General features: G+C 37.5%; 1 protein-coding gene across 2 annotated transcripts in view; it reads right to left on the bottom strand.

The window, feature by feature from the left end:
- DIS3L2 (DIS3 like 3'-5' exoribonuclease 2) overlaps positions 1-7,018 on the bottom strand; it is a 254,468-nt gene extending 247,450 nt beyond the window's left edge. For both annotated transcript variants that reach the window (XR_001145689.1, XM_012728140.1), the window contains exon 1: positions 6,966-7,018. The gene's annotated coding sequence lies outside the window, so the exon portion shown is untranslated. The remainder of the gene's footprint in view (positions 1-6,965) is intronic.
- Positions 7,019-8,839: the final 1,821 nt, after the last annotated feature.

An 8,839-nucleotide genomic window follows, 5' to 3' on the forward strand; every position in this document is an offset into this window, starting at 1 on the left:
CAGCCCAGAGTCTTTTGTGGTTCCATATGAATTTTAGTTAGTGTTATTCTATTTCTCTGAAAAATGCCATTGAAACTCTGATAGGGATTGCACTGAATCTGTATACAGCTCTGAGTCAGATGACCATTTTAATAATACTTATTCTTCAAATCCATGAGCAGAGAATATCTCTCCGTTTCTTTGTATCTTATTCTATTTCTTTTAGCAATGTCTTATAGTTTTCATTGTACTCCTTTGTTTACTCCTACATATATTTCTTTTTTTAAAAAAAGATTTATTTACTTATGCATACAGAGCTGGAGTACAGGCCAGAGGAGCAGGGATGGTGAGAGGATTCACCAGAGACAGAGTGGGGAGCAGAACAGGCTGACTTACAAAGTCCACTGCTGAGGGGAGCAGCGGGCGGGTCAGGTCTGCCACGCCATGTGGGTCACCTCCAGATGGGGATCAAACTCATGCAGAAGTGGCTTTAGCTTCTTAGTATTATGCTTTAACCTGCTATACCACCAGGGAGGGTCCCTACATATTTCTTTTTGATGCAGTTGTAAATGAAATTGTTTTCTTGACTTCCTTCTCTTTCAGTGTATTGTTTATATAAAGAAAAGCAACTGGAATTTGCAAACTGATTTTGTAACCTGCCACTTAAATTATTTGCATAGGACATTTCCTGACACATTTATCCTTCCTAATAGTCACATGAGATTCTATTCACATTCACATTCACATTCACATGGCTATAATTAAAAAATATATGTATATATACATATAAACTAGCAAGTGCTTGACAAGGATGTCAAAGAAACTGGAACCTTAATGCCTTGCTGATGGAAATGTAAAATCATTCGGCCAATGTGAAAAGCAGTTTAACAGCTTCTCAAAAAGTTAAAAATTCAATTACTCTACATCCCAGCAATTCCACTAATAGAGTCAAACATATAAATCCAAAGAGTTGAAAATAGTTGCTCAAATAAATAATTGTATGTGCATGTTCACAGCAGCACTGTTTACAACAGCCAAAAGATGGCAAGCCCCAATGTCTACTAATGGATAGATGTATAAACAAATAGCGAAATATACATGCAGTGGAATATTAGTCAGCCATAAAAAGGAATGGAAATATGCTACAACATGAGTGAACCGCAAAAACATGGCTAAGTGAAAGAGGCCAGGTAGACGTGGGGTAAATGCGATCTGGTGTACAGGAAATATCCAGAAGAAGGAAATGCACAGGCACAGAAAGCAGACTAGTGGGTACCAGATGATAGGAAAGAGACAAATAGGGAGAAACTTAATAGGTCTGAGCTTTCTTTTAGCGTGATGACAATAGGGGCTGCACAATACTGTGAATATAGTAAAGGTCACTGATTTATTACCTTTACAGTGGTTACTATGATAGACGAATTTCACATCAATAAAAAATAATTTTTATGGAAGATAAAAAAGTAACAGAACCGAGGAGAAAACTTTGCAGAGGATGTAAGGAGAAAAGATTTGCTCTATGAAATTGAAAAACACACTATAATGTAATGGAAATTAAGAGAATATGATAGGTGAAATGCACAAAGACATCATCATATGAAACAGACTAGAAACTGACTAGGAACTTATAAACAAGTCTGTAGGAGAGACCATTCATATGATATGTGACAACTGGCTATCTGTTTAGAGCAAAGTGTAGCTGAAGCCTTAAAGGCAAGCTACAGTTGGCTTATAGCACTAAATCTTGCATGTAAAACTGTAAAGTGATGAAAAGAAAATACAATTAAGGAGTTGCTTAAAATCAGGTTGTAAAGTCTTCTTAGTTAAGACACAAAATGCAAAGAATATAAATGTTCAAATTTTTAAAATCAGAAACTTCTATAAGTCAAAAGAAACCACAGATAAGGGCAAAATAATAGACTGGGAGAAAATACTGACAGTGTATGAATGACTGCAAGCATCTCAACACAGAACATGTAAAAACAAATCAAAGTGAAAGATATAACCGAACACAACAATAATTTAAGGGAAAATTAAATTTTCCCCAAAAGGAAAATCTCAGTTTCAGTGACCAGTGTTTGGCCCCACTGTGGGTATTTTAAAATCCCTAAGTAGTTCTTACGTGCAGTGAGGGCAAAGAACCCCTAAGGAACCCCTATTAGAGAGTGACGGTGTTCCAGTGTGCCCGAGGTGACGTATAAGGGAAAAAGCCACCTCTTCAAAGGGCGCCAGCCCATGCACCAGGGCAGATGGCCCCGAGTGATGAGGTGGGTAGCCCTGAGGATGAGGTCGATGGCGCCAAGTGATGAGCTCTGGAGTGTGAAGATGGAAAGGGAGGAAGCCTTAAAGGAGACGGGTCTATTTTTATCCAGTCAGAAGGCATTATCTTTCTTAATTTTACAAGTCAAAAATACATGAATTATAGTCTTTAAGAGACTAATAAGGAAAATTATTAAGAAATTAATGAATGTTCCTAATGACAAAATTCCAGGATTAATTATTTGTAAAATGTAACCAAAGTGAACACACCTAATTGCTATAGGGAGACGCAAGTCACTAAAAAATAACCTGCAATGTGACTGCATATTGTAAACTGAAAAAACATGCAACACCAATCAGCAACTTAAGGATAATATGTGGTTCGAGAATAAAGAAAACAGAAAATTCAGGTTACCTCTAAAATTGTAAGAGGTGAAATTAGAAACAGCAACACAGGGTCTCCCATGGCAATAATTCTCCCTAAACTGAAGGTTGGGTACAATGGTATCTGCTACACTTCATCTGTATATCTATTTTCTGCACACACTATTTTATAACTTCTCAGTACTTAATAAAAGACTGCAATTTTAAAACAAGCAAATAAGACTATATATAATGCATGTTAAAGACATACACATTCTTTTAATTCTAGGTTCAGTCTTTGCCACTGAAAATCTGCTTGGCTCTCTCATGTCTTTTTAAGAAGTCAGAAGTTAGCAAAATCCTTAATTTTCACCTCTGCTTCCAAAGTTCATTAACATGGACAGCCTCATCTGGGCAGGGAAAGGGCCCAGGCAAGGGCAGTGCCCAGGGGTCAGACTCCCTGAGAACCACCAGGCAGTCACTGCAGGAGCCCCAGCAAGGAGGGCGCCGGAAAACTCAAGCGCTAAAACGTCTGCATGAGACAACTGGAACATTCCAGAGTGAACGATGGGATGTGAGGAGTAAGATATCTTCCCGTTCATATTTTTAGCTGATCAAAATTCAAAGAAACCCTAGTGAAAGTTCAGCTCTCAACTCTTTGGAGACGCCAAGATTGGAGTGCCGCTGAGTGCTTCAGTCTCAGGAACTCTGCAGACGTGGGCACTCGAGTTCAAGGTCAGTGTCGCACGTATTCCTCCCCACCAGACCCGGCGAACAGTCCCAGAGAACCAGGGTAGGCTCTGGCCACAACATATCATCTGAACATTCCTTTCATTAGCACAGCACAAGATTACACAATGACCCTTAAGTTGAAACAGGATTCTGGATGCCTGAAGAAGTGGGATAATCTTTGGGTATGGTGAGCCGAGTGCTGAGACAATCAATAAATGAACTGGCATCATGCATGCTGACTTCTTTGGAAGGAATTTTATAAACACGGGATATAAGACTTCTTATACAATAAACAATGCAATAACTAGTACTAATAAAAGAGAACTAAAGATGCTCTCATGTTATTAATCAATCAATAAATCTATGAATGAATTCTGTACAAGACTTTACTAATTAATGAAAGGAAAATTTAAAAGATATCTGTGTCAGAAGCAAGCAGCAGCTGAAGAAGCAAGATACATTTAAAGTTGTGAGAAAGACATTAAAGTCACTTCACAATCCCAACTTCCCTGGTCACCTGCCTCCCATGCTCACCACCAGCTCAGGTGAGCAATAACCCCGCTCTTCCCAATCCCATGCAGCGCTGCTCAGAGGCCTCACCCTCCATAGAATAACCGCAAATCTGACCTGTACCTAAAGGTTCACTCCTCTCAAATGCTTTCTGCATCTTTGGAATGTTTTATAGCCTTCACATGCCCTTATTATTCTCTCTAGTTTAGTTCTAGACTTGTCTTAGCTCTTCTACTGAAGCAGGAGTAATGGAAAGAAGCTATGAAGGGCCTAACTTAAATCTGAACATGAACTGTCTGCACTGAGCAAACCAAACTTCCCACCTGTCTTAAGCCTGCTTCTGACACACAAAAAGGGCAGCTACTACCTAACCTGCACTGCTTCTTTGAAAAATAAAGAGTGTATATGAGATAAAGAAGGACTTGAAAAACAAGTCCCCAGACAATGTAGGCAAATATGGGAGCAACAGGAAAAGACGTGAGGGCGGTAGTAAAACTGCATCCAGAAGTCAGAAAGGTTAAGAGACGCGAGAGACATAAAAAGGCCACAACTCAAACTTCTACAGGTAAACAGCATGATGTGTGAGACGGAAAATACACTGTTGTGTTAACAGCAGAGTATACACTGCTGAAGAAACTAATAATAAACCTGAAGATACAGAAATAGGAACTATCTAAAATAAACAACAGAAAAAGAGACAGGGAAAAGTAAACAGAATAACTGTGATCTGTGGGACAACTTCAAGTAACCTAATGTATTTATAATTGAAATTTACAAAAGGGAGTAAGGATTGGGCCCTCCCTGGTGGCACAGCGGGTTAAAGCACAGCACTAAGAAGTTAAAGCCACTTCCATGTGAGTTCCATCCCCGCCTGCCCCAGAGGGGATACGCAGGGGCCACAGACCTCTCCTGACCAGCCCACTGCTCCCCTTAGCAGCTTCACAATCTGCCTGTTCTGCTCCCTACTGTCTCTCGTGAATCCTCTCATCACCCCTGCACCTCTGGTTCATACCCCAGTTCTGTACAAATAAATAAATAAATCTTTTTTTTTTTTTTTGGTGCAGTAGCTGCAGACAACTTCACAGTGCGGCATCTTTTTTTTTTTTTTTAAAGATTTATTTATTTGTGCAGACAGAACTGGGGTACAGGCCGAGGCCCAGGGGCGGTGAGAGGCTTCACCAGAGACAGAGTGGGGAACAGAACAGGCAGATGGATGAAGTACACTGCTGAGGGGAGCAGTGGGCGGGTCAGGAGAGGTCTGCCACACCATGTGGTCACCTCCGGGACAGGCGGGAATCGAACTCATGTGGAAGCGGCTTTAGATTCTCAGTGCTGTGCTTCAACCCGCTGCGCCACCAGGGAGGGCCCAATAAATCTTTATTTTAAAAAAAGAGAGAGGGTGGGTAAGGATAAAGGGGTGGAAAAAGAAAAAATATCAGAAGAAACAAGAGTGAAAAATTTTCCAAGCTTGTAAAAAATATAAAACCACAGGGCCCTCCCTGGTGGCGCAGCGGGTTAAAGCACTGCACTGAGAATCTAAAGCCGCTTCCGCATGAGTTCGATTCCCGCCTGCCCCGGAGGTGACCACATGGTGTGGCAGACCTCTCCTGACCCACCCGCTGCTCCCCTCAGCAGTGTACTTCGTTGATCTGCCTGTTCTGCTCCTCACTCTGTCTCTGGTGAAGCCTCTCACCGCCCCTGAGCCTCTGGCCTGTACCCCAGTTCTGTATGCACAAATAAATAAATCTTTAAAAAATATATATATATAAAACCACAAACCCAAGGAGTTTAATAATACAAATCATAAGAAACATACAATTATACTAACATACATTGTAATCAATTTTATTAAAGCCACTCTGAAGAGAAAATCTTAAGTGTCACCAGAGAAAAAATATATATATTTAGTACAGAGAAAAGCTTAGGATGTCAGCAGAGTTCTTGTCAGAAACAAGCAAGGTAGAAGACAGTGAATCAAAATTCTTAAAACATTAATAGTAAAAAAAAAAAAGCCTACTATTCTAGACTACTTTATCCAGCAAGAATATCTTTCAAAACTAAAGACCAAACACTAACTTCTTCACACATGTGAGGCCTAAAATAATCATTCCCAGCAAATCTGCGTTACCAGAAATATTAAAGTAAGTTCTTAAAGCAGAATGAAATAATAGCAGATACAAATCTAGACCTACACGAGGAACTGAAGAGCACTAGAAAAGGAAACCACGTAGGTAAATATAAAGACTGTATTCTTGTCATTTAAGTCCTTTAAATATAACTGGTTACTTGTAAATAATAATTAAAATGTATACTAGGATTGATAACATATGTAGAGAGATAACATATTATGAGAGCTCAAAGACCAGGAGAAGAGATGAAAAGATATGCAGAAAAGCTGTTATACTATGATAGGTAGTTTAAAATTGTTTGCAAGTAGACTGTACAATGTTTAATATGTACAAACACTAAAACAACCATTAACTAGTTTCAGCTAATATGCCAACAAAGAATATAAATAATTTGAGAAAAAACAAATTAACACAAAATTAATCCAAAACAAAGAAAAAGGAAACAGAACAAATTGGAAACATATCAAACAAATAGCATAGTGATTCTAACCTAAACATATAAATAATCACGTTAAATATAAATAGTCTAAATTAACCAAACAAAAGATGGTCAGACTAGTTTTAAAAAGTAGCATCAAGCATACACTGCCTGCAGATACATACTTCAAATACAAAGAAATAAATAAGTTAAAAGTAAATAGATTAAGAAGATATGTCATACTAACATTAATGATTGTTGGAATCACTACATACATTAATGTCAGAGAATGCAAATTTCAGAACAAAGGATATTATCACAGTTAAAGATAACTATTTCAAAACAATAAAAGATTGATTCATCAAGAGCAAACAACAATTCAACTGAAGGGTGTCAAAAAATACAATCTTCCAGTTATAAAATAAGTAAGTCACGGGGATTTAATGTACAGAATGGGGATTACAGCTAATAACAATGCACTGCATATTTGAAAGCTGCTGGCAGAATAAATCTTAAAAGTTAATGTAGGAAAATAATTATAATAATGTATAGTGATAGTTGTTCACTAGACTTACCAGTATGATCATTTCTCAACATATACAAATATCGAATCATTATGTTGCATACCTGAAATATAATGTAATATGTCAGTTATACCTCAATTTAAAAATTATAATAAAGAAAACCTATCTCAAGCTCAAAGTATTTACTTACAAGTAAAATACTTCTAAACAACATGTCCACACTATGCTTATGTCTAATAACAATTTCAAACTATAAGATGCAAAATTTGTTGATAAATCAACAAATCTACAATTATAGACAGAACTTTCACTATACCTCTCCCAATGATTAAAATAAGCAAATAAAAAATTCATAGATACATAAGACTATTAATCAACCAGATTGAAATGACATTTACAAAACTCTCCAACCAAAACAATATAATAAACATTTTTTGCAAATACACAAATACTGACCAAAATACAATCTACTTAAATTAAAATCAGTAAAACAATGATAACTGGAAAACTCTTAATATTAAAAAATAACACTTCTAAATAACATGTCAAGAAATCAAAAGGGAAATTTAAACAGTTTTCAACTGAATGAAAATACAACACACCAAACTTTATGGTGTGCAGCTAGAGCAGACTTAGAAAGACAAGGCACTAAACACCTATATTTAAAAAAGAGGAAGGGTGGTCAAATCAATGACTTAAACTTCTAATTCTCAATGTCTGAAATTAAAAACTTATACCAAGTGTTAACAGGATGTAAAGAAATGAGACCTCTCATACACTGTTGGTGGGAATGGGAAATACTTGCAGGGGGTCTCCCTAATGGTCTAAGGGCCGTCTCAGCACTAATACCACAAAGCCTGCATGCAACCCCCAGCCAGGTAGCTAACACATGTATGGCACAGCAGACCTATCCTGTCTCACCTGCTGCTCCCCTCAGCAGTATATATAAAATCCACCTGTTCTGCCCCCCAACTCTGACTCTGGTGAATCCTGTCAATTCCCACACACACAACCCTCTGGCCTGCACCCAGTTCTCCTGTGCAAAAATAAATAAAAATAACAAAATGAAATTAAGCAGATAACTATTCTACTCTATATGCACTCTACTACTATATAGCCACACAGACGTGTACAAAATTTTATAGCATCTATATTTGTTAACAAAAACTTGAAACCTGCTTCAAGGTGACCATATTAACAAACTATGCTATACTCATATACAGCAATATAATCCAGCATTAAAAAGTAATCAATTATATATTAAACAACAATGATGATCTGAAAATCACAGTATTGAGAAAAAATCATAACTACGTATTGTAAAGTTACATTTATATAAAATTCTAGGAGCTCCTAGGAGATAAAAAATTAAGGTATAGTGTGAGAAAAATCAGTGGTTATTTGGATTTAGTTTAAGAATCCAGGGATGAGAAAGTTTTGACAGCGACAGATATGTCCACTATCTTGACTGTGATGATAGTTACAGCAGTACATACATCATCAAAGTACTTTCAAGTTATAACACTTTAACAAATTATACTCTCTAAATATGTGCAGTTTATAGTTTGCCATTTATACCTGTCAGACAACAATTAATAATCCTTCATACTATAAATTGGGTCCTAATGTATTTCCCCAAGTACTTTTAATCATAAAATTCATTGGATATCCTTACTTCTAAACTATTGAAGAAAGTGAGATTTGAACTGGAAAATCCAGTAAGCATATAGAAAACAAATGTCATATTTAGGCAAGAGAGCTCTGAACTCCAACTTTTTTCACTTAAAAAATATAACTAGGCCCTCCCTGGTGGCGTAGCGGGTTAAAGCACAGCACTGGGAAGCTTAAACCACTTCTACTTGAGTTCGATTCCCACCTGCCCCGGAGGTGACCACATGGCGCGGCAGACCTCTCCTGACCCGCCC

This window comes from Condylura cristata, unplaced genomic scaffold, assembly GCF_000260355.1.
Source record: "Condylura cristata isolate star-nosed mole 26May11 unplaced genomic scaffold, ConCri1.0 scaffold00002, whole genome shotgun sequence".
In the NCBI taxonomy this organism is placed as follows: Eukaryota; Metazoa; Chordata; class Mammalia; order Eulipotyphla; family Talpidae; genus Condylura; species Condylura cristata.